Here is a 27,416-nt window from a genome sequence, read left to right as displayed (position 1 = left end):
TATGCTCAGCACTAACAGAAAAGCATCAAAAGCTGACTGAGAAAAGTCTGAAGTCACTTAAGGACAGTGACTCTGCAGTGAACACAATCACATATTTGGTTCTTTCACCGCTCTTTGACTTCACCGATGAGTCAAAAATCAAGCTCTCATTTTTAGCTGGTTGCAAACAAACTGTACAAGATACTGAAAAAGCTTCCAGGACTTACATCTGTTATCACAAACACAGATGAGATTCTGCCTCTGGGCGAGCAGCCGTAGGTTCTTCATGATTTACCGTACAGGGGAGAATTTCAGCATCAGTCCACCCAATTTCCACAGCATTTTGGAATTTTTAGGTTTCCAAGATTGCACATGCTTCTCAACAAGCACCTGCTAATTTGAAAAGAACACAAAAACAGAATACAAAATAAAATTTAAAAAAAGAGAAAAATAAAATAAAAACAAGACAGCTGCTTATAGCATTGGGGGCAAGAACAAGTTTGAGATGAAGAAGCAATCTTTATCTCAGGGAAAGGCAATAGTGCTTCCTGCACATGCCTCAGCAGTGGTTTCTCTGCTGTAATGCACACTTTGAACTGGCTCTTTTCTCCTTCTCATTTTTAGATCAGAGCCTAATGATCCTTGTTGCTAAGTCACGTCAGGGAAACGCTACAAAAGGACGAGTTCCATTTCAACAAATGAGTCTATATTGGCACACACAATTTTCATCTGTGTTCCAAGGAATTATTTTGATCTGCAAACTTAAATTAAAGCTCATTCCTGGTCTTTTAGCAAGGCACATTGCCCTGGGAGCTTATACTCTAAGTAACACTTAGTGTCATTGCTCTCTTCTCTTTTGGAAAACAGTGGATGCTTAGAATTAATTCTCAAAGCTGTAAGTTTTGTGCAAAATGCACAAAACTTCAGGCAATGGCATATGTAGTGACACTGTGCATTCAAGTACCAGTTATAGTCAATATTTGTGATTTATAGGCTGGAATTTAATGACCTCTTACATACTTATTACGAAGATTAATATAATTTTGACTCCAAACTCCCACCAGCCTGTGTGCACAGCAGTCTGTAACACCATAATTTTTTTTGCCACAAGTTGTACAGCAAACCTGAAAATGTTTCTCATCACTATGGTACAGATGATTGCAGTAGTTTCCACACTGGAAATGAGAGCACTTGCTGGAACAACAGAAAAGTGTGATATGTCCTCTCACAAAACCTCAAACCTGCAGATTTATTTGCTCCAAAACCTCACTGACTCACGAGTGCACAGAAAAAGAAGGTATGAGAAGAGAAGGTGACATGTACAAGTTCTGCTTCGTGTGCAACTCAATGCTGACGTGGCTCCTGTGACACCTTCTACAAAACCCAGGGAAAACAGAGAGGACAAAGTGACCCAAAGGACTGGTCCCTTCGTGCTAGAGCCTACCCAGGTGGAAGCCTGCCATCTGTACAGGTCAAAGATCAAAAGCAACAGGGGCACTCAATCTTTATCAAGCATCACAGAGAATCTTCTCTGAGAACTTCACAGTCCACGAAGATCTCTGCTTTAACAGGTATTTACAATTTCCTTTCAAACTACAAATCTCCAGCACACTTTTACCATTTCCAGTTGAGCTTTTAAATATTTGTTCTATCTTTCTTTCTTTCCCCTTGAATATCAAGGACAAATCTCAAATTATCCTACAAGAATGTCAAAGCTCCTGCCTTAAAATTAAATCCTATCCTATCCCAATGCGAACCAGAATACTTCCTGAAATCTCAGTAGACACAGTTTAAATTAAGTGTTCACTCAGGAAAAAAAGAAATATCCAGGCACCTTACTTTATAATGACTTTAAAATACAACAAGGACTACCAAATTTGAATACCACATGTTCTGGTTTTTTTCCAGTAAGCTATGTTTTGGTTTACAAAAGAAGCTGAAGACTGTTCTTCTGTGGAGAGAGAGAAAAAGAGGAAGAGAAGTAAATACTAAAGATAGAATAAAAATCCTTTGAAGGGGAATTGAGTGCTTGCCTACTGCTTAAGAAAAATGCACTATAAAGCAGCTATTGATTTTTTCATTCAACAGCACTGAATGTTTTATTGAAAAGGAGCAATGCTCAGTAATTTGAATTTTCAATTAAGGTAGCACGTTCCTTGGACACATTTACTACTGCACTCCAGTGACATTTATTTGACTTTTAAAATCCCTCTACTATTGTATTCATGTTTGTATAGATCAAACTCCCAAAACAGAAAATGTTGGGATTATAACACTGCTGATTATAGACATGTCTGGAGGGCTCTGTGGACAATCTAATGACTTTATTTATAGGTAGGGCAATGTGTAGTCAGACAGAGTTGAAGCAAAATATGCCACTATGAGAGATTAGACAATTCAGTATTTCAGCTGAGAAATACTTACATTTTATATGCCTTTACAGGCAGTGTATAGTTGCAGTGAAGTTAATCTAGTTTTTAATAAAAGTTTACATTTTAGAGGACTGGGAGGAGGTTTTCCTGAAATTCACACTTCTAAAACTCATCAGCTACTTATTTATATAAAAGTTTCAGCAGTTAAGATAGACTGCAGTATTTCTGGACTACAAATAGATAATGATGGTTCATACAGAACTCTCTTCTGGAGAAAAACTGGCTGGAAACCTGACAGTTTTCATTGCCCCATGGAGAAGTGGGGAAGCTTGACCTCCATATGGTCAACTGGCAAATTTATACTTCTAGAAATAGATTTAGTCTTTCCTTGTCATAGGTGTTCCCTGTTCAAAAACCTTACCACCTGCTTCTGTTACTGGAAGGATTTGGGTAATCCTTGGGAATTTTACTAACCATGGGAGGCACAGCTTGGAAGCAATTTATTTCATCAAAATTGCAGCACGGGTTGCAATTCCCATCAATTTGTGATGTGTTGTGCTTAAAATCTTGTTCCTTGCCCTAAAAATCTAGGTATGAGCAAAAGGAACACACCTCATATGCAAAGCCAAGAAATTCCTGTTGCTTTAACTGAAATCCAAAGATTTAGTGCAATTGCAGTGATACCAGTACTTATATCTCAAAATAAATTAGGCTAAACTGTTGTGCCTACCCTTCCCCATGTTTTATTTCTTCTCACCCCTGGAACTACTTGAGGCCACTTTTATGTGCTCACATGTTCATTCTTCCCTGCTTTGCAAGTACATGTTGCATTCAAATCTTCTATAATACATATGGTGTGTTTTCAAGAATGTTGGACATCTTTCTTCATTTTGTTACCTACCCCTCAAACTGGTTTTACCCAGGCTTGTTTCCTTTAACAATATTTATCCACTGGAGAGTCATTTATAGTGTTCTGGACTTTGGTATCATCCTATGCCTGTAGATTCACACCCCTGCTGTTTTCTCTTGCTCATACTCCTCTATGCTGCATTTTTGTTCCAGGGTCACGGGTAGTTCATTCTGCACAGGGAAGCTACTTGCTTTTCCCAAATACCAGTCACAGAAGTACAGATAACAATGTATAAGAATGCATATATGTATGTTTAGACATATACACACCAATTAGACAACTGGACTAAAGCTAAAAATAAAAATTAAAAAAATAGATGGCAGCACCTGTGTGTCAGACAATTGTTGTTGGAGCTAAATAAGCAAAAGCAGAGCACACACACAGGCCAAACCAATTCCAGACAAGGCCTGACAGGTCCCAAGACCTACGTTGTTACCCTTAACACAAAGACTATTTGCTTTTGCAAGCAACAGCAACACCAGATTTACAAGGCTACAAGGCTGCAAAAGAATAATTTCACAGAACTTGTGTGAGAAAAAAAAGTCAGTAAATCAACAGTGTCTTCAATGGTTCCTAATTTGCTTCAGCAATCTTTCTGCTACTGGGGGAAAAACAAATTTTGGTGCTGAATTTAATACTTTCTGCATATGCAGTGAACACTAACCTTTTCTGCAATCCAAGCCTTTTCCCCCTAAAAATCACTAATTTCTCTCTTTTGTTGTTGTTTTGGTTTTTTTGTGTGTTTGGGGTTTTGTGGTTTTTTTTGTTTGGTTGGTTGTTGCTTGGGTTTTTTTTGTTGTTGTTGTTTTTTGCTGGTGGTAAAGATGAGTATACTTGTCTATTACTAAGAGGCCACTGTTTGGGGTCATCCCAGACAAATCCTTTCTTCTAACCTTTATAACATCAGACATTTTCAAGTCAGACAGGCAAGTGGCTTCTTGGAGGACAGGAGGAGCTCCCCAGTCTCTCTACAAGACTGAGCCCACTCAATATATTGTAGTATTTAAGGTGCCTTGTTTCTCTACGTGACCCTTTAATCAGGATGGACTCACAGATGTACTCAGAGAAGTGTTCCCAGTCCTGCTATCATCTGACTGAGATTTCCTGTTAGAGCTAATGAGGTTCTGCTCCCACTTAATCTCTAAATATGGCACAGTTCACGCTTTTTAGTTTGCTTAATGACATGCTATTAATAAAGACATGACCTGAACAGCTACTTGCATTTATTGTCTCTCCAACCCCTCCCCATTTTTAAAAATTATGCTAGGGTAATTTAATTTTTTAAGTTCATAAACTGTTGTTTTGTTTGACAAATTGTATATAATCATCCAACACTGCCATGAAGGCCCTCACCAAGGTCAGTGCATAAAATAGCAATTTATCCAAAACATTTATCATGATATAGAAATTGCTTTGCTACTTTTTCAAGTAGCAAATTTATTTGCTAGTAGCATTGTTATTGCCCTATTGACAGGGTGGTAGCCAACCTGTACTAAAGAAGGGTTGAGTCCTCTAATTACATGTTTTTTCAAGCAATTTCAAGTTATTGAAAGCACAGAACTATGCTTAACTATAACTTTGTTGAACACTAACTATGCTGACAGAACTACTCAATATCTTGTTTTTCCAATGAGAAACAGCCCTGGAAAAAGGTACAACAACCTACCCCTTTATTGAAATAAAATAATTGGTGTTAGCACAAGAACCAAAAGTTTTTGCTGGATTTAATGAAACCATAATATAATTCTCTGATCAAAATCATTACCAGAGAATCTTGGTGCAAATGAGATTTTTTGTGGGTTTGTGTATAAAACTCCAATATTAGACAGCAGAGAATTAACTCTGCATCATTATTTTAAATTGAAAACAAACAAGCAAACAAATGTTAATTACCTTTAATTTCGAGAACAAGAAACCTTGTTTGTGTGAGTGAAATCAGAGTGCATTGAATTTTAATGGGATTTGAGTGTTTTGTCTCTTTAGGCTTGATTCGGTCCTAGCATTTTTTAAAATGCTTCTAACGCATTTTTTGCTTCTATTTTTGCTTCTAAAAGACACAAAGTTGGCCAAAGAATATTAGAGTTCTCTGTTTACAAAGCTCTGTTCCTTATTTTGAACCAGATATTACAAAAGAGAAGAATACCTAAATTGTGCTGGTATGGATGTACTTGTTCTGAGAGGGGACTCTGTCCCAACATCCAAGCTCTTAAAAATGTTAAGGACTACTGGTCCCTGGAGAGGTTCCTAGGGGGTACTACTGATAGCAGGAGTTTTGCACTCCTGGTCATAACCTTTAGAGCCCAGTTGGTCCACGTAATTTTCTGTCCAAAATAAATTTCCAACAGATCTTAAGATATTTTCAACCATTTTCCAACCTCCTTAAGAAACAGCCCAGGTATCTTTGTTTTCTAGTGTCTCAAAAGCAAGAAGGAAATACAGCCTTCAAACATACCAAGGCAAAACAAAGAGAAAAATAAAAAGGAGTGCCATAAAAAACTGCTGAGCTTTAGAAATTAAAACTTAAGAATTATATGCATTCCATATGCTTACAAATGATCTTCATTAGCACCTAATTACAATTTAGTTCAACTAATCAGATGATCAACTGCATTGATTCCTATCAGCTTATTAACCCTAATATAAAGTACTATGAAAATTTACAAGATTGCAGTTGACAATTCAAGTTATTTTCAAGTGCTTTGTTCTCTGAAAAAAATAAAAAAAGGATTACATTTTGCATTCCTGCTTAGGAAAAACTGCATTCAACTGAAGGAAGGAATGAAGACGGTGTATAATAGCATGGTTTGGCCTACATAAATTTAAGTGTGAATTTGAGACTGCAAAGAGCCTCATTAAGTTTCTGCCTTAAATAAATTCACACTTTCAGAGATTTTAAATGGAGTTCTACAAAGGTACAGTGTGAGCTACTTCTAAACAGAACTTGAACTGTTGCTGCATGAAGCTGGAATGATCATAAAATGGTGAATGACTGAAGACAATGAGAAATGAGGACATACCTGGAGCTCTGAATTTCTGTGTGTTATGGTTGAATACTTCCCATCCTGATAAATCTTCTCTTCCTCAATTTTAATGCTGAGGGGATCTGAGAACAGGAGATGAGCCTGGCCTGAAGTTTACCTTTCTGAAGCACTACAACTCTTACAGAATTCCTGGGTGACTTGTGTTGCTTGAAAGCTACAAGCTGAAATCAGAGGTATTGCCTGATAAGTAAGTTAAGTGTCAAAATAGACAGTAAAGATCAAAATTTTACCATTATGAAGAATAACATCAGGAAACTATTCAGTGAAACTAAGAATCTCTTCTTTGTACACACGTGGACAGTTAATAAAGGGGTCTCAAATTTGTGTTTAGGAAACTTTTAAGGTTTTATATAAAATGATAGAGACTGTCCTCATACACTTTTCTAATCTACAATATATATATATGTACACCTTTATATACACACATAAACATATGAATTAGACATAACCTTCCTTTAGTGTTCATTGTTACCTCCCAATGACACTACCAAGTTTTTCACTCCATTCAGGTGCTTGAAACATCTCTCTCACAAGAAGCTTCTGTAACACAAGAAAGTGAAATACAAAACACTCTGTTTAAATGTAATGGGAAAAAACCCCCAACCAAACTTCTTTAAGACAAGAGTGGTCAAACAGTGGAGCAAGCTGCCCAAAGAGGTCATGGATCTCTCCTTAAAAATACTCAAAATCCAGCTGGACAATGTCCAGGAACATGCCCTGGTTGCTCCTACTCTGAGCAGGGATATCAGACTATACAGTCTGCAGAACTCTGTGCCAACCTCAGTGATTCTCTGCAATAGCTTTTATTGCCAGGGTTATGGGAACATCCTGTGTAAAACCCTGGAAACATTACCTTAAATCCTCTGCTGCTTTAGGGGCTAACCCTCATCTTCCAGTTTTATTTCCAATAGTGTGCTAATGAGAGCACCACTAGTGGAAAGCAGCACTTGCTGTTGGATCTATTAAATATGATTAAAAGAAAGAGGCTGAAGTGCAATTAAGGTAAATATTTCACTGAGTTTTATTAATCTTCAGAGATTGTATCCAAAGCATACATACTGAAGTCTGAGAGTCATTGTGTTAAATCTCATGAGAGTAGAGCTGTGTGCTGTGGATATAAGGTGGGACAGGGCATTATCTAGTAAGACTTTAACACACATAATTATTTTAACATTTTTCAGTCTTTTTTTTTGCTACTACCACTGCACACAAAAATCTCCAAGTTTAGAAAGAAAAAAGTAATAAGTAGTAGTGTGACTCATGAAGAATAGAATTAGCAATACAGATATTGAAAGCATTAAATTGATTCTATTCTAATCTGTTTACAAGAGACAGAATATGAAATAATAATATACAGACATTTAAGTGTTAAATTCTTTTGAAGACAGTAGGAAACTGTTATTAATTTTTGAAAGTGGCAAAAACTGAATGCTTAAAAAATGAAAAACTCTTTTCAGTAACACAAGATATTTTAATTTAGATCACATGTCAATAATCTCCTGTTGTTCCATTTTGGTCTAGTTTTATTACCTGCTTTCTTGGCTCTGCCTTATCTAACAGCTTGTGGAAATAACAATTTGTGTCACTGACTTACCTTTCAGTCTCTCTGATCATTTTCTCATTCAGATGTATTTTCCATTTCATCACCTTGCCTCCAATTCACTAGAATAGAATGGAAATATGCAAGAAGTGATATTCAAAAATCAAAATATTGTATACTATATATATTTTTGGTAGCACAATGGCAAGGTAAACTGCAGTAGCAAGATAAACACACTTCTTTTCTCATTGTCTCATTTGTGTAAAAAATGGAAGAGCAGAGATTCTTAATCAAGTGCCTGCAGAAAGCAGGGCATTTGAAGTATCACACCACCTCCCATTCAAGTCATGAAAAAAAAAAAAATCAAGAGAATTGGCAACAGATGTAAAAGCTTTGACCCTACTGGAAAAAAATACAAGGTCTTGTATCCACTGGTGTAACATCCTCAATGTTTGTGATTTTAGGAATTGATCATCACTGGCCATTCCTGCTGTCTCTTTATAAAACTGAGGCCGTGTGTTAAGTCCTGTGGAACAGCAAAAATTAGAGTCTAGAATTAAGAGTTAAATGTGAAATAGAAAATACAGCGTTAATTCTATTGTCAACTTGGAAAAGTAAACTTTTGGAAAAGGTCCTCTAATGTTCCACTGGAAAAAAACTCCATAAGACAGTGCACAGATAAAGATGCAGATCAAACCAATCTGCACATTATCTGAAGCTGAGGGTAGCTTCAAGAATCTGCATTGATCTCAAGGCCTCATAATCAAATGCATTGTCTGATGCTGGAATGAAGCCAACTTGCTTTGAAAGGCCTTTGCTTTATCCCTCCAAAAGCACCGGAAAAAAAGTATACAGAGAAAAAAAAATCTGATCTGATCTTCATTTCTCAGTAAAGTTCAGAGCAAAGACATTATAAAGAAAATCGCTTGTACCTTGCTGTGTTCTGGCAGAGAACGTGGAAGCAGATATAAAAAATACAGAATGGATTTCAAATTAAAAATAGAAGGAATAACCTTTGTGAATTTGTAGGAAACAATAAGTGTGACAGAAGAGAATCTAAATTCTTGAACTTTAAATCTTAACTACAACACTGGTTATACAGATGGTTGATGATTTGGTGGCATTACCACTGTTAGCTGTGCCTGATGTCCACAGTACAGCACTAGCCATGAATCTCACATTTAATCTTCATCATCAGGGACTAGCACACATTAACTGGACATTATTTAAATACAATGGTAATGAACTCATCTATTAAAATCATTATAATCTATCTCTCCACATGACAACAGCACGTTCTCTGTCAGTCTTTCACATCCATTTTTAAGCCATCAGCACTGCATTGCCACATGGAAAACCTCTTCTAGCTCTTCTGTGTTCTTTTGCAACCACATTAGATTGTCTTAAAAATTTGGTGACCTCTCTGTATACACTAAGATCCATAAGTCTTTAAAAAATAAAGCAGCAAGACACAGGAATTAGTTGTGTGCTTAGACCTCTCCTGTGAAACACTTTACTGTTCAATCCACAGAGATGAAAGAACTCCACAGGAAACAGCCATGGAAATAAAAGCATTTGGAAGCTTTCTCTTGTAATTTAAGCATAGGCAAAAAAAATCCAGTAAAAAAATGTACTTAGTGATGAGTACAGACCTTAGTTTCCCAGAATCTGCTCTCACCACAGTTCTGCTGGATTAACAGTAAAGATGATTTTCAACTGATAGGTTTCACTTTCCAAAGACATTTCAGTGAAAAAAAAAGCAACCAACAAGCTCCTCACAAACTTAAAATGTATGCAAAGGAAACTCAACTACATTTAAACAGCAAGAGCTTGCATTCTATATAAACAACATATGCTCTATAACCAACAATATTTTTTGTAAAAAGAAGCAAACAGTCTTCAGTTTACAGGTTTAATTAAGAACAGCCAGAGCATTTCACATTCAGATACAGAAAATCATGGAAATAAATTAAGGACACAAACAAGTGCTAGTTTCTCATCTAAATTCCTCTTCCATTGCATCTATTTGTGTTTTATAATCAAAGATTATATTTTACATAATTTTACTCTTCCTTTTCTTTATGCATTTTCTAGAATAGGGTTATAGCAGCTCGTCATTATCTTAAAACAAGCATCTTGTCAATATTTTCACATGATTCCCTAATGCTTACATAAAGCATCATACAAAAAAAGAAGTAATCTGGAGTCAGACATTATATCTGCTTTAATGTTAGGGTGTACAACACAGCACAGTCTAAAGACAGAGAACATTGTTTGTGAGAGCTACAAATTTGGGTGACCTCATATTCATACTTTAGTGTCTACAGAACACTTTGCAACCTAGGCTGTTATTAAAGAGATATACTAGACATTTTTATTCTACATACCTCTAAAACAACCACTTTTCTTCTTTTGGCAAATGATGTAGAAAACCATTTGGGTGTTTATACGCTCATTGTTCATTCCTCTACAAAGAGGAATTATTACTGGCATCCTTAAATTAATTTTAAGTACAGAAGTCTATGTATAAATAAGTGGAAAAGCTCAATGTAGAATGACAGTAACCACATGAAACTGCTGTATTTTTGTTAAGAAGATTTGTAAGTGTAGCCTATTCATTTCTAGTACACTTTAGTCCCTGGGCTGTGGTGTTTCTTTGAGCCCTTGTTTTAGTCCAGCTAACTTTTGGTAGCCTACTGATGGGTCTTGAGCACTTATTTCCTGTAAGCTTCCTTAAGCAAGAAATAAAAACAACCTTGTGGGCTAATTCAGCCTACCTAAGGTAAAAACTCTAGGTATTTAAACTCTTTTTATTTAAGATATAGAAGTTGAAAAACAAAGCAATGCAGTGAGTTCATACCTGTACAGAAGACAGAAAGTTAACTTTAAAGAGCTTAGTTTGCCAAACTTAAATGCTGGAATAAACTCACCATGTAAATATGATAATGAGTTAATTCTAACATCTTCAGTCAAACATCTACAGAATTTTTTCTGTCTTGCTTAATTAGCTACAGTTTCATGTAGTGTCGTCTTTCATTAACTTTGTAATTCCTGGCCACGCATAGGTGGGTGCAGCACTAAATATTATTTGATTAACGCACTGCACTCCTATAATATATGCTAATTCTTATTTGCTAGGAAGTTAATTATAAAGCCTCGATAATCTGTTTTGATAAATTTAGTTCAGTGGGAAATGTGTGTTCCTAGAACAGAGCTATATTAAATTAAGTTTGTTTTGCTTTTGATTTTTTTAAGGCAGTTACCTGCTACCTATTGAGATGAAGCATTTGCCTGCAGCACAGGCAAAGCCAGTTTCAGAGGTAGCATTGGGTAACCCTTTTGTTGTGGCAGCTAAGCACCACTCACCCCACTGCCCCAGCCTGATGAAATGGGGAGGAGAACCAAAAGTAAAACTTGTAGCTTCAGAGAACAGCAGCTCAATAACTGAAACACAGTAAAAATATAATAATAATAGTAAATAGTAATAATGATACTGAAAAGAAAAAGTAGAACAAAGAAGTGATGCACAATACAAATGCTCACCACCCACTGACAAAAGCCAGACTCCTTCCCTGAACCCCAGTCGGCCCCACTTCTAGGTAACTGCCCCAGTTTATATACTGGGCATGACATGGTCATATATATACATATATAAATGGTTTTATATATCCTTTGGCCACTTGAGATCACCTGTCCCAGCCTATGCTCCCTCACAACCTTTTTTTTTGTACCTCCTCACTGACAGAGCATGAGACACACAACAGTTCTTGATTTAGGATAAACACAACTCAGCAACAACCAAAAAAATCACTGTGCTATCAATATTGTTCTCTGAATGAATCCAAAACACAGCATCATACAAGCTACTGAGAGGAAATGAACTCTAGCCCAGCTGAAACCAGGACATCCTTCCTTTTAGTAACTCTTCCCACAGCAAAGGTTTTACTAAACCTTTCTTGAACATGAAAAAGACATTAAGACACATGACCGAGAAGGAAATATAGGAAAATCAGTGTGACTTGCTTTAAAAATGACTAATAGATCAGTTACAAGGAGCTTCTAATAAAGCAACAAGTCTATGTGGAAAGACTATAGCAGCACTCTCGGAGATGACATTAAAGTATCATCATGGAAGACCAGTACTCCCATGTTGCCAGGTAGGGATGTGTCTCAGGATTTTAAATACTGAACATGTGACAGAGGCTCTATGGGAGCAACAACCCCATGAGAAAAGGAGAAACCTGGAGTAACTCAGTTCCCCTCCCTTTTACAGGTATCATGTTGTAACCTGCGTAGAACTGAGCCAATAGTCCATGAACTGACAGTGAGATCCTGGCAGCAGGAGACAGACACGTAATTTTGGAATTATTCTCATTTAGATTTCCACATTCCTTTCCTGGTTGGTGTCTCTGACTTCCCTCCCTGTCTCCAAATCAAATTGTAGGCACATCTAATGTTTGGCTGCTGCGATCTGTCTTCTATTTTCTTGTCCTTGGGAGTTGCACAAATGGTAACACTATTCTGAAATTGTCATGGTAATACCCTTATTTCTTAAGAAATGAGTTTGAATTCAACTCACAGCAACACACTGTGAGTTGTAAAACTCATCTCAGATATAAAATTAATTTTACATGGGCACATAGAAAATGATTGTCACTAGATAGCGATGTGAAGCCATACCTATATTTAAGCAAAGTTAATCTCTTGTACAAACAAAATGCCTCTTGCTTATTCAGTTTCCTTCAGCTTAATTCCAAAACTTCTAAAGACTTCAAAGAACTACACAGAAGCCAGATAAAGAGTTTATCTGCATAATTCTTATGCTAATTCACAGAAGGTGTCTTGACTAAAGGGATGTCTACGTGCACACCACGTGCTCACTTACTAATTCTTTTCCTCTAACACCTGAGTTATTATACACATATTTAATCATAATATATCTTACTCTGCTTCAAGGGAGTACATGGTTCTGGATCTCACTGTGAGCCTAGTTACTCACAGGCTGACCTGCCACTTTTTTGGGATGTCTAGAGGTATTTTTGCGTCAGGCTACTACCACAGTGCATGTGGGCAGAGCATGAAACACGAATGCTCACTTCTTAAAAAACCCCAGCTCGGTGTCCTGCACAGCAACAAGAGATTAGCATGTAAAATACTCTTGACTGCTGCTAATCAGAAATGTGTAGTTATCCTAAAAACTGGAATTACTCATTTTCTCGCCAATTTCTCCCTTCCCCAGCCCTCCACTTCCACATCTCCAAGCAGACTCTAATATCAGTCACTTTATCTTAGGGTAGAAACAATTTAAAGTCCTGACATTACACATCTCTGACAATACAATTTCCACATTATAGTATAACTCTGTAAACCTTTCAGTTCACAGCAGTCAAAGACAAACTGAAATGATTTACAAAAGAGGTAGAGCTTTTCTATGGAATTTAAATAGTTTTTAATAGTATGGTTTTATCATCTACTTGAAAATATTTATCATTTTAGTTCTATTTCTGTTCAGTAAAAAAAGCACCAGTTATTAAAAAAAAAAAATTTGAAGCAGTTTGCTTTAAAATTAATAGAGGGTCTAAATGTATATTACAGAATCATGGAATCATAGAATGGTTTGGGTTGGAAGGGACCTTAAATTTAACCTCATTCCAGCCTCCCTGCCATGGGCAGGGACACTTCCCACTAGACCAGGTTGTTCATTGGTCATCCAAACTTCTGCTAGTGTAAGGAGGGATCAGGAACTGTATATATAAAATTAATATTTACCAACTACTTAATAAAATGATGAGAAACCCACTTAAAAACACAGAGTAATTCAGTTGTTTTCTCCATGCACTTACCTTTATTATTTCTGTTTCTGACTTAGATACTCTTTTGACAAGATGATGTATTCAGTCAAAATTGCTTACAAACAGCCAAAACAAACTGTTTCAAGACTCTGTGGAGGAGAAACTTTCTTGATGAAACACCTCATTTTTACACAAATATGAAAGTGTAAAATTACATGATATTAAAAAAATCTGTGTTTTCAGCTTGTGTATGTATATATACTTTCCAGGTGTCTATAAAATGACATAATTAAGCAATATTATCCACTTCTTATGGACTATCATCATGGTGACTGTATGATAGAACTGCCAGCTGATGTAGTTGCTACAGCCCCAGGTAGTTCTGCTGCTCTCCCATGGATCACACACACAGACCATTCCCAAACCCAACCCGAAAAAGTAATATACTATCATTTTACATTCTTTTAAACAAATTGCAATTGAAGCCTATAAAAATTACTTTTTTCCTAAAAGTTTTTCCACCCTATGCTTTTTCCTGTGTTTTTGGTTTTAACTCTACACCCTGTGCTGGTTTGCTAATCATGACTGTGCAAATACATTCTCATCAGTAGATAACAATGTTTGTAATAGGAGCTCAGCCAGAAGACTACTGTTGCCTACAAAGCAATTCCCTGATACTGTCTTGACAGACTTTTTGTATGAAAATGAATTAACTAGGTTTATTTACTTAATGAAATGGTACAGTACTGATTCACCTCCAAAACCTAAGGAGGCTTTTCATTTTAATAAAGGGAAGGAAAACAATACAAAGAAACATAATTCTCTTAGAAGTAGAAAAAAAAATCCTGAAAGGTCACGGCTTTCTATTTTATGCTTATTCTTCCTGGAATGACACTGATTTATATGTATAGTAAATAACCCATTATGAAAGCATCACTAGGCCAGCCACTAAACTATCATTCATCAGGAACTGTGGGAATAGGACAGGGGGGAATGGCTTCATGCTGAAAGAGAGTAGGTTTAGATTAGATGTTAGCAGGAAACTCTTCCCTGTGAGGGTGGGGAGGCCCTGGCACAGGTTGCCCAGAGAAGCTGTGGCTGCCCCATCCCTGGAAGTGTCCAAGGCCAGGTTGGACAGGGCTTGGAGCAACTTGGGTTTGTGGAAGGTGTCCCTGCCCATGGCAGGGGGTGCAACAAGATGATATTTAAGGTCCCTTCTAACCAAACCATTCTATGATTCTATACTACCACTTTCCTTCTTGTGGAAATGGGAGTAACTGGAATAGCAGAAGCCCAAGTGGAGGACCTGAAGGCAATAGTCCTTTTTGGCAGAAAACGTTCCACTTCAAACTTGATCCAAAGTGGGAGCTATTAAAGGGATGTAATTCTATAGCTTCCTAATGTGTTAAGATGTGGAATTCAAATCATTCCCATTCCAATCTGCAACACTGCTCAGTACTGACTCTGGCAATAGCAGGTTCTTAAAATATTTGCCAATTCTGTCCAAGGGATCGTTCAGAATAGAACACGAAGGCACATTAGGCAATCAGTCCAGTGACAGCCTGTGCTGTATCAGGGCATAGACAGTATCATTCATTGCTAAATTACACTTTTTATTTGGGAGCCTTTTTTTAGATTTTTGACGCAAGTAATTGACTGCAACTGATGAGTTTTGTCTAACAGTTTATCCTTTAGCACTAACACTGCATTTCTTAATCATATACAAAGTGGGGTGGAGTCCTGATGCTGCTCTTTTCAAAGTCAATGGAAGTTTTAGTAGAGCTCTCAATAGCATTCTAGTTTTAGTTTTCTATTTGCCACTGCACAATGAATATAGAAACAATGGCTCAAGTTGCAGATGCAGCAAGAATTCCAACACACCACTCAATGGAAGAAGCAATTTAACTATACTTTAGTGATGACCCCTAAAAAGTTAATTACAAATCTAGTATGCAAATGATGAGCACTCACTACACTTTACCTTTCTATTTGAAGGATAAAGAATGAAAGAACCTATTTAGAACTGCCCAATATTCTTTTACCTTAAACAGCTCAGTATAACACATAGTTCCAAAGTGATTTTGCAAAAAGAACATTTTAGCAGATTCTGATATAGAGCCAGAATTATATTCTGATATAATTCCTACTAAGTAGGAATTAGTAACAGAGGTGACAAGACCTATCCAGCAACAGAGTGATGTCCCCCGTATCCTCAAACAACAACTCTTTTCTTGATTATTAAGTTACAAAAATACACCAAATATATCCCTGCTTCTCAGTTCTTAACATGCATTAAGAAAGTCTGTGTTGTTTTTGCCACATTTCAGGCATCACTAACATTACTTTTTATATATATTTTTCTAATGTGTAACTTGAATCTACAGGATGACTTGTCAGACAAATGAAACAGCTCTGCTTGCAAGTTGAAGGAGTTGCCTGTGAAGGAGCTCTGGAGGATAAAAGACTTTTATAGCGTCGCAATATTAGATACAAACTCCCATTTAGTTTTGCTGGACTTACACTGCTCTAATTTCATTGACTTCAGGGCTGCTAATGAGCTGCGGCTCCTGTCACAAAGGGGAAAAATAAACACATGCTAAACACAGAGAGACTCCTTTCTGCAGCTGTATTTCCTTACAGGGGATTGTGGTATCGACCTGACTGATGGAGCCGTTCACTCCTTGGGAGGCACTGAAACAGGAGATATGACCACAGAAACCAGCATGTGATGAGGCCTGATAAATCCTTTCTGATGGCCTGGAAGTGAGTTTGATGGTGTCATCCAATTTCCAATGAACAATGTCTAGACTGCAAAAAAACCTAGGTGATAGCTGGGTCCTGTGTTTAGCACTCTCAGCCAAAGACAACTGATCAGGAAACAGCCATGGGAATAAAACAAGTCTCTTACCTGCAGAGGAAAGCCAGGCAAATAACATTTTTCTTAGTTTGCAGACAGACCAGAGAGGAAAACAGATATATATATATATATATTAGCCAAAGAAAAAATATATTTTAATTTTTTTTCTGCTAACAGAAATAAACAACAAAAAAATTCTTAATTAAATAATGAAATCTCTACTCTTCCTTTGATAATTAACCTTTTTAAAATCCTAATAACTCCACATTCTAACTAAAGAGCAAGCATTTTGACTGCAACTATTTACTGAATTTAATGCACAGATCTAAAATTATTAATCTCCATAATTAATCTATTTAGAGACCAATTTCCTGAAATATGCAGAAAAATTACTGCTTTGGACTTTACCTTAGAGGTGTTTAATTTTCACAATTTTTTATCCTGCTCGAGATGGGTGACTTGGAAAGGCCTGTAGAGCTGCCAGCCTTGTTCTGTGTTATTTGAATAAAAAACTTGTCACTTCTGAGTCTTTCAGCCAAACATACAAAGCAGCAGACAAAATCCAAATGAAACTTTTGTTTCTCATCACAATATCCTGGGACAGAAAAAGATGATGCTACAAAGGCCTCTATGAGCAACAGAGAGATTTTTATTTTTAAAAATATATTTTTATTACCTCTACCTACCCTTTCAAATACCTTCATGACATGAGCTCTTAGCACAGATTTTATCATGCACATAAAGAATGCAAATTCCTAAAAGGGGGATGTAGCCAAATAGTGATTCCAGGATGGAAAACTTGGAGGGACCAACTTCCAAAGGAAAATGGAAGCTTTCAGGGCCCTTCCATGAGCCCCCCACCTGTGGCTTATTGTCCACAGATGGGCTGGTCAGTGAGATCAGAGCAACCAAAATCTGCTATATTCATGCAAAACCCATCTCTAGGGGAAAAAAAAGAAACAAAGAAAATTTACCTGCAATGGCAGGTTGGGAAATTAATTCTGCTTTTCCCAGTATGTTATTGCAAACCAAGACTCGTCTTCATAGGCAGCAAACCTTAATCAGTAAGAGAGAGGGAAAATTTTAGAGGAGAAAGTCAGTACAAGTAACTGATGTATCCGGGTAGCAGCTTTCTCCCAGGGTTTTGACTGAAGTGTTCTCAGAAATATCTATTTTTAGTCACACGTTCTGCAATCAGTTTTTTTGTAAACTAAATAAAAATCAAGAAATTGCAAAGATATCTCAGAAAAATGAGGACACAAAGCCCCTGGATGATTTCTCTGCCTGCGGGAAGCAGGAGTACTCTAAAGTTCAAAATGTGTTATACTGTTAGTCATTAGATTATCAAATACCACGAATCTCAGTGCAGAAAATTATGGGGGATTTGGCGGGTGTTTTTTTATGGTAACTGCTGTATCAGCTCAAATACTTTCAGAAAGTTCATCCCATACCTTCTGGTTTGTGGAAGATGATCTTAACTGAACTGATTCCTCCACACCAGGAAGTACCAAAAGGATATAAAGCCCTCTAAATGCAAAAGAGAATTTCTCGTAGGCAGAAATATGAGCAAGACAAAAAATTTTCTTATTCCACCTCTGGCTCAGTTTAAGAGGTGCATATAGTACATAATAATAAATGAGTTTTTGGTAGCATGCTATTTGTACAGCAGCCCTGAGGCTCAACTATAACTCAAGCAGATTCCCAAGGACCTTTAATTTTAATTCTGTGTTTTTCTTAAAGTGCTCAGTTGAGACAATTACTGTAGGATGAAAACCCCACTTTTTTTTTTTCCATCTTTGCTCAACTGCTAATTTTATGCTGTAGTTTAGACTACAGAAGTAAGACAAACTATGAGTGTTGACTCTGTTGTTATATTACTTTAAAAATCACTTTAAATTTTAAAATGAAATTTGCATAAAACAATATAAAGACATAAATAAATCTTAACCCTCTTTTTCCCCCCAAGCTAGTTTATTTCCTAGAAAATATTTCCCTACCTATTAAAAATGGATTTTCATAGTGGCAGCATGAGACTTAAAGCTCTGACAAATTAGGAAACACAGATAAAAAGGGTTAATTTTTCTTTTTAAATTAAACTCTGTCTGGATTGTGTATTTTTGAGAAGACATAACTACGATTTCCATGTTATCTGATTGTACAAGTAAGCTGCATTTTCTGCATCAGGGTAACAAACACCAGTGAAGTCAGTCTAACATTGTCTGTGGTTTGTAATCAATAATATTATAGAATATGTCACAAATACTGATATACATATAGCAACATATAAAACATATTTGTTCGTACTGCCCAATATGGTGCTAATAAAAGTTGTTTGATTTGTGTATGTTCAAAGTCTAGTTATGTTTTGGATTTGAAGCTCTGCCGGATGAATTTTTAAAAGTAGTTTAAAACTTTAAAACATGCTCTGGGTAAATTTTAAAGGGTGATGCTGAACATACCAATAAACCCATCTTTGTTAAGGAAACTGTCAGTCCTTTTTTTCTTTTCACTCCTGAACTAGGGGACACAAAACATTCCATTCTGAGTGATAGTGCTGTGCCAGTTTCATTTAATACCAGAAGGAAAATAAGCATTTTATGATTAAGCAGTAATCGAGACAAACAAGAGAAAGAGTTGAAAGACATCAGCCCACACAGGGACCAAGAATTCGTTTGTGTTTCATCTTGTGCGTGGAACAGGCACCGCTGCCTCTCCTGCTTCAGAGACCAGAACAGTGTTCTGAGTGGCTGCTTCAGGGATTGATATTCCTCCAGGGTAATAGCACTGATTATTTAATCACCTCGGATGCGCCACTTAGGCAGGGGGAAGGTCATCATGTGCATCAGGAGTCACCAAGATCGATCCCACCGTCTGTTCCTTTCTCCTGCAACAACCTCCCGACACTCCAGGCTGGAGCCAGGTTTGGAAGCAGGTATGACATGTAATCAAACCAGCAACCAAAATAGCAAAAAGAGTCAGTTTTTGATGTAGAGGAGGCAATTTCCATCATGGAGCATCAGAGATGTACATGAACAAGGGATATGAATTGCATTTCTGAGGGAACGAGCGACACCAAATCAACGCTCGCTGGGCTCCGCGTGCCTGCAGCACTGTGCAGCCAAGTATGAACAAATACCAGTGCCTCTGAATGATGTGACAGTCTAAAGGGGGGATTCCAGGTGGAATGAAACCGCTGTCAAAGTTTGTTCACCCCAGCACAGTCTACATATTAATACAAAAAATAGCTTCTCTCTGAAAGCATCTGTCATCAGCGCTGTAACAGCCAGGATACATGAGCAGCACTCTCCTCTCTATTCTAGGAACAATTAGAACATATTAATAATGAGGGAGGAAAAAAACAATCAAGTCTGTTCGTCGAATAAACTGTAATTAGTCATGGTTGTGTAAGCTGTGTGCTGTTCTATACTGTCTGGACACAAGACAGATGGGTAAAATTTTTAACAACCACCATAAAAGTTGTTCATAGAAAATGTTTTATTGACCTCACTTCCACTCACAGATCACTAGGTTTAGAATTTTTAAAAAATTGTATTTTCAAAAATCTACCTCTTTGCTTCCCTTGAAGTAGATTCTGTTTCTCCAAGTGAGGAGATTAGAAGTAACTTCGAGTTTGATTTGTACTTGTTCAAAGGTATCCTTAGCAGGATAATGTTTTTAAGTCATCACCTGTATACCCTAACCAAGATAAGGGTTGCTGTACATGCTCCCCACTGAAGACAAATGCTGTTCAAGAGCAAAGCATCATTCAGAAAGTTTTCTCCTTATGAGCTGTGCTAGAGCACATAGCTGTGATTGCCTGACCCCAAATTTTTAGCAAATGCTAACAATGACACCCATCATCATCCTTTTTCCCCTTTTCCCTTTCAGTACATTTTTTGCAAGGAGGCTCTCTTTCATTTTATAGGATGCTATTCTTTAATGGCACCAGAACTCAGAAAACCAAGCCCTGCTCTTCTGCTCTTACAGGAGGAGACTGCTTTTACATCTGGTACATTGTAACACAACTTGGAGTGATGTGATTGATGTTGCTTTCCAAGTGAAGGTAAGATGATTGTTTCTGGAGGCACCATCAAAGCAAGAACAGTCCTTTATTAATGTAATAAAGGCTGAGCAGATGCTGCATTCTTATCATAAGTGGCATTAACAGAAACTGGAACGTAGGCAACAAAATAACAGTGATAGTGAACAGTTTGTCCTCTCCCCCAGTCATCCAGAACCTGAACTGGGACTGCCAGCTGAGCCTCCAGCCTTCTGCTTCATTGTGCTAATGCAAAACCATCAGTAAGCACGTTGCCACACTTTCCTTTTAAGCTACATCTGTTGCAATTTTATATTTAACAGGATGCATCCATGATCAGCATCACTGACTTTTAGTCTTCAGGACAGTTTATCTCTAATCTCATAGATTCCATTATTATCACAGAGAAAAAGACTTGATGATCCCTATGTTGGATGAAATGCAGGAAAATCTTGCAAAGAGAGATCCTTCTTTTCACACTTTACATGTGAACATTCAGTGCTGTTCTTCTGAACTAGACTTTTAACTTGGCTTTGAAAGTAGCTGATGATGTTTCCAAACACAGCTTTTCCAAGACTTGCATGAAAGCTTCTGATCTGAACTGTGAACTAGAACTACTGGTTTGCATGCTGGAAAATACCCTTTATTTTTAACCTTTGCTGGACTACAGAATCAAAGAATGAACCATGGAAGGGCCTTGTTTGGAAGGGGTCAAAGACTATCTCATTCCACCTCCCTGCCATGGGCAGGGACACCTTCCACTATCCCATCCAACCTGGTCTTGGACACTTCCAGGGATGGGGCAGCCACAGCTTCTCTGGGCAACCTGTGCCAGGGTCTCACCACCCTCACAGTAAAGAATTTCTTCCTAATGTCTAATATAAACCCGCTTTTTTTCTGTTTAAAACCCCTCACCCTCATCCTGTCACTACTTGCTCTTGTAAAAGAGGGGCAGAATTCCCTCCTTAACTTTCTGCCCACTCTCTTTTTGACACAGGCCAGGACAGGGGTGGTTTTTTGGGTTGAAAGGGCACGTGGCCAGCTCATGGTCAGTCTCTCCTCCATCAATAACCCCAAGTCCTTCTCAGCAGGGCTGCTCTCACAATATTTGAAATGCTAAAATTACCACAAGTCTACTTCAGCTTTTTTAGCCAGAGAAAAAATATTAAAAATTAATTATAATGCTTCCCAGCCATTTCTCACCCCCCACAAAATTTGTTGCAAAGGGAATGTGAACAGAATACACAGTATTTAGCATAAACAGCTTTGAACCATTTCACATTCCAGCAAAATTTATTCCCACTCAGGCTCTATGGCAATGCTCCTCCACTGAGTGTTCAGTCAGTGCCATTATCACCATCTCATCATCAGCAGTGACTGGTGCTGTAGGAACAGAACTCATTACTTTCAGCCTCAAAGCAGCCCTGAAATAAAGGTTTTCTCTGCTTAGCTGTTTGTAAAGGACTCAGTGCATACTTTGACATAATGCTTTTGAAGTCAGTGAAACCAACACTGAAAAATCCCTTTGTTGGGTTCAGCTGTGCAACGCTGGAAAGTTCAGAAGAAAATTGAATATGCAGATATTTTTACTGGTAAAAGGAGAGAATGTTCTCATAAGACAGAGAAAATCAAACTATTTTCTAATTTATGTATAGGAGTTTGTGTGTTTTTATAACTAATAGAAAGAAGCCTTAGAGATTGAGGGAGAACCACAGGAATTTTTAACACATGTGTAGTAACGATAAGCTAAATTCAGCCATAGAAAATAGATGTCTCCTTTTCCAGTAATCCATAACATTAAAGAACTGTAATAGGAGGAACCTTTAGTATTGATTCATTAAAATAAAATAGAATTCTTTTAATTAAAAACCCCTCTCTCGAGATTGCCAGCCTTATTCACATACATTGAGAACTCTTCTGATGTTCCATAAGACAACGATCTCTTTTCTTTCTTTTTTTTTATTATGTAGGCATAGTTTTATTGGGTTTTTTTCCCCTCTTTTGTTGAACATAGCATATTAGCATGTTAAATGCTAATTTATATTTTATGGAAAAATGACTGTTAAATGAACAACTACCATGAGGATGGGAAATTTTTACATGATGGGCTGTCAATGACTGGCATGTGTTCACCTGAAGATGAACATAGCTGCAAACAAGGCATGAAATTCAGCTTTCTAAGAGATGCACAGGAACTCTAAATTCAAAGCCAAAACCTCAGGTTTTTTAGCAATCATTGAAAATATAATGCAATTATTATCTGAACCCTCTTGATTGCTGCAGAGATGGAATCTCAGCTCTGCAGGTTGAATTTTGTATCTCAATAGCTGCTGGCCTGACTGAGCCAATGAACCCAAGTAAAAGTGTAAATTTACTCAGTGGTGGCATTGCAAACTGGATCCTCAGTCAGGGAGTGATCAAACAAACACTAAAATCACCAGGACTCCCAGTTTCTGAGAGCAGACAGTAATAAGCAGCTGAGGACAGAATTTCTTATTTAAGCCCAAGCAGCAGCCAGAACAGTTCATCTGGTTGCCCAAAGAGTTCTGATCTCTGCTATGGATGCAGATGCACTTATCCCATTGACATATCACCTCAAAAACATATATCACACTCTGCTATCTTGCTGTAATGCTCAGTGCTAATTTTAATCTTATCTGAATTTAAGGTAATGAAATTAAAATAATAGCATAAGGTAATTAAAGAACCAAAGGAGATTCCTTCTTTTGCATAATAATCTTACTAACTCTGCCTAAAAATCTTATATATCATTATCAAATGAACTTTAAAAAATAACCTTAGTGCCAACACATCTAACATCTAACTCACCTTTTTAAATAGTTCTCCTTCTGGCCTTTACTCATCACAATTTACAATAACTTCTTTTTAAATCAAAACTTGACTCTTAAATCATTTGAAAACCATACTAAGTGCATAGAGCCCCTATGACAGCACCAATATTTTTCTAGGCATAGAGACAATGACTGTATCTTAGGCAGAGAAGAGACTGGTTGTGTTGATTTGGGAATTTCAAACAACCATTTGTCAAATGACCAAGTTCTTTAAGCTCCTACCTTACGTATCCACCTATTTAACACACACACAAACAATTTCAAGGAATAGTTTTGCATACCTGAGCTTTTTGAACAGGTTATTTTGTCCCTTTATAAGAGTTCTCTTATGAATTTTGGATGGTCAGTTAAAACTTAAATGTTCTCATAACAAAAAGCTCCAGCTGTCCTGGAACTTGAGAGAACTTGCCTGTGCCCACTGGGGCTCAGACTCTGAGCAGGCAACAGTTCCCAGCAAGAGCAATATCAAAGCTCTTTATCTAATCATCCAGTTATTCACTGGTGCTTTCTATTTCCTTCAAAAACTCAGACATCCTAAAAGAAAAAAAAATCAAAACTCCCATATGCTGCCCTCCTCAACATATTTTGGGTTTGTTCTTTGTTGTTTGGGTTTTTTTGTAAATTGGAAACCACAGGAAATAAAGGAATTTCACATGCAAAAATAAATTCAGATATCATGAAAAGTCCAACTAAATAAAAAAAGCCTAGAAAACTCAGGGCTGCTACTGCATCTCTCCTCACAGTCCCCTGTTGTGGCAAAGCTCTGAAGGAGTCTCCAAACAGCATGAGATTTTATAGACCATATGATCTGCAATATTTACCATGCATAATGGAAATAGATAAGGCAAAGCAAACAGCTTGAATTTTGTATTTCCTCGCTTTTTATTTAGTCTAGGTTGTTAGCACCATGTGAATATATATTTGGGAGTCTCTGTGTTTGTGTATGTATGCATATGTGTGTATATATAGGTATAAACAAACATATAGAGTCATTTTAATGCATTTCTCACTTATCATAAAAAAATTCTGAGCAATTAGCTTTTAATTTCTAAAATTTCTCAGGAAAAGAAAAAGCATTGTTTAATTTGGTCAGAATCAGAAAAACCACATTATGTTTTTTTCACCTTCTGTGTTCTCTTGTTGTCCCTGGTGTGAGCTGCTTGTTTGTGGAGCTCTTGAGTTTTAATAACAACAAATGTCAACACCTACAATCAGAATATCTGACCATTGTTTTATAACTTTAAAATGCACTGCTATAAAGTGCTAAGCAAATGAGGATAAATGGGAAATGCATTTACTAACCACACGTTTTTATTTAGCAGTACATACAGGAGTAGGGAACAGAGGCTCACAGGAACTTTAAAGTAGAAAAAAACTCCATATTGCATTGAAAATGTAAAGGCACATATTTGAAAGTGATTCCTCTACAAATAAAGATATATGTGCAAGTGCAAGGTCATATTGCCAACATCTGGTTTACTTACCTGGACTTACATTTGGAACCTCTAACAGGGTCAGGGGAAGAAAACAAATATGTGGGTAATTCAATATATCACGAGTTACCTGCTCCTCCTGTGCTGAGCCTAATAGGGTCATTTTGCCCTCTTTCATTATTTTAATTTTATCTCTGAAAGCTTGTCCCCTCAGGTTTTGCACCTGTAATCATTGTTTACTGGTATCTATTGTATATATATCTGCCAGTCTGCTTGAAATCTGCTCCCAATAATCTTTACTGTTCCACAGTTATCTACAGTTTTCTGCCAAATTTAAAGACAAAAACAAACACTCACCTCCAAAAGAAGTTCAGAGAAATCACCTTCTGCCAATAAGGTGTTGTAGGGAAGACAACTCTACTCACTAATGAAGCGCATGAGATGAAGGGAAGAGCCATTCTGTGCCAACATTTTCCTGAATGGAAGTATAAATTCATCAGGAATACTTCCCTGGTTTGGATAGCTCTCAGCCAAGTCCACCTGAAAGACAGGAATTCACTTCCATGTGATTTGAATCAGGTCCTGAGAAGGCACAGTTTCCATTTTCAGCTGCTTTTCATGATTACCTTCAGATGAGATTTAATTCTACGAGAAAGAAACCCTTTATCTTATGAAATATTTGAATTTCTGTGGTTATATTCTTGATTATTATTTGCAGAATTGTTTGTATTATTAATATTTGATGATACGTATTGATTGGGAATTGGTCACATCAAGGCTCTCTGATTGATTATCCACAGACATTATTTATCTTACTTTATTGGGTCCTGAAAAATGTATAAGGAACTCAGAAGAATGGCGAAAATAATGTACCTAGAGCACATATTAGTGAGCTACAGATCATTTGCACTAAATCTCAGGAAACTTTTTAAGGTTCATACATAGTTGCATGAAAATCTTTTTGCCATGTTGACAAGCTTGGGCTTTTTAGTTAGATCTTTGATTTCTTCAGTTTGATTTTTTAATTTGGAGTCCCTTTCCCCTTTTCTCACATTTAAGAAGGGTTAGTCCTGAGTTCATTATAACATATGTAAATTTGCTTATTTTTAGAAAATGTCCTTTAGCACTCTGGTTTCCTTATCAGGGTCTGTAGTGGTAATAGCTGTATTCATAAAATTGTTATCTACAGCAAAGAAACTGTTTTCCATACATAGAAATTTAATGAGATGGAAGTTTCCAGGAGCTGAAGTGATTCTCAGCAGTGGTTTGGTAGATTCTCATAACATCTGCCCATGTAAAGACTGGAAATACTCGATGCCAGTAGAGATGTCATTAAATTAAATCTGATTTGTGTTTCACACACACATATTCCTCCTCCTCCTCCCCTTAATTTATTAACTTGGTGAGCTAAATGTTAATGAATATCCATGTTTACTGACCAGATGATCATCTTTCCTCAGGCAAATTTCATTTCAAGAGCACTACAGGGTTAGGGTTTATTATTTACGTTATTTTATCTCCCTAAAGCAATGAAGCAGTGAGTACATGTATCCATTACAACCCAGTTGTGAACAGGACCACTTCACTAGAGACTGGAAGATCTTTCTACCCCTATTAACCTGACATGAGTAATTTATTTATCATTTCCATAAGCTTTGGTATTATCACTGCAAAGCACACAGCAGTGTGGTAAAAAAACCCACACTGCACTTACTCTTGATAGACCTTTGTGCCCTTTCCCACCCAGACATGATTCCTGCCCATCCCAACAATTACAGGTGCTTCAGCAGGGGATTTGGGTGCATTTGGTATAAAAATACCTGGAGCTGTTTTCTGTCACTTTGTTTTTTCCCCTCTCATTCCAAACAAGTGTTCTTCAGCACAAAGAACAAAAAGACTGACCAGCTTTGTTATGCAAACATTAAAAGTGAAAATGTGTGTTCAGACAAACACAACATTTACCCACAAAAATTCAAAGGCTGTAGAACAGGCCTTAAACAGCCTTTTGAGACATGCTTTTATCCCTAAATCTGTGGAAATTAGGAATGAGAAAGCTGACTTTGCCAGGAAAGCACAGATATCAGAGAGCATCCAGCATTTTATTTTTGGTTTTGCCCTTGCTGGGCAAGTAATTCATAACCTTTATATAAATGCATTTTAATTTCATCCTTGTACAACGCAGAGAGAAGCAAAGCTGCCCCTGCCTTGCTTCCATGCACCACCTTCATCAAGTTTACACATATTAAACCCTCCTTTATTCCTGACTGCTCTTTCTCCTCTGTTCTCCAGACTACACCTCCTGACATTCACTATTAAGGAACTCGCCATTCAAAGCAAAAGTAAGTGACTTTATCATTTGATTGTAGATCCTAAGGAGCAAAGCCTCTAAAAGATTAAATATTTAATCCTTTGATCTGCCGTGTTGGCAAGTGCCCCATCTATTTTATAAGCAGGTTGACAAAAACGTTATGGGGCCTGGGATTTGTGTAATGAAGCAGTGTTAAACCTTGCACTCTTCAGTGCCAAAAAGTGGAATAAGGTTTTTTTCTAACAGACAATGTCACTACAAAACTTAACGTAACAGTACCTGGGGCTAAACTG

At 37.1% G+C, this 27,416-nt stretch overlaps 2 long non-coding RNA genes across 2 annotated transcripts; one reads left to right on the top strand and one right to left on the bottom strand.

Annotated features, from left to right (window-relative positions):
• Positions 1-206: 206 nt before the first annotated feature.
• Positions 207-14,193, bottom strand: LOC127470865 (uncharacterized). The gene is made up of 4 exons (XR_007904433.1): positions 13,686-14,193; positions 6,775-6,842; positions 6,279-6,463; positions 207-372 (listed from the first exon to the last, which is right to left on the bottom strand). It is a non-coding gene; the product is annotated as an uncharacterized LOC127470865 (long non-coding RNA).
• LOC127470877 (uncharacterized) lies at positions 1,399-27,393 on the top strand. The gene is made up of 5 exons (XR_007904436.1): positions 1,399-1,550; positions 16,019-16,397; positions 19,191-19,423; positions 20,417-20,554; positions 27,105-27,393. It is a non-coding gene; the product is annotated as an uncharacterized LOC127470877 (long non-coding RNA).
• The last annotated feature ends 23 nt before the right edge of the window (positions 27,394-27,416 follow it).

Source organism: Manacus candei, unplaced genomic scaffold, assembly GCF_025592945.1.
Source record: "Manacus candei isolate 608988 ecotype Guabito, Panama unplaced genomic scaffold, ASM2559294v1 h1tg000003l, whole genome shotgun sequence".
NCBI classification, from domain to species: Eukaryota; Metazoa; Chordata; class Aves; order Passeriformes; family Pipridae; genus Manacus; species Manacus candei.
Note: the sequence above shows the minus strand (reverse complement) of the source record. Positions and strands in the feature narration are given on the sequence as shown.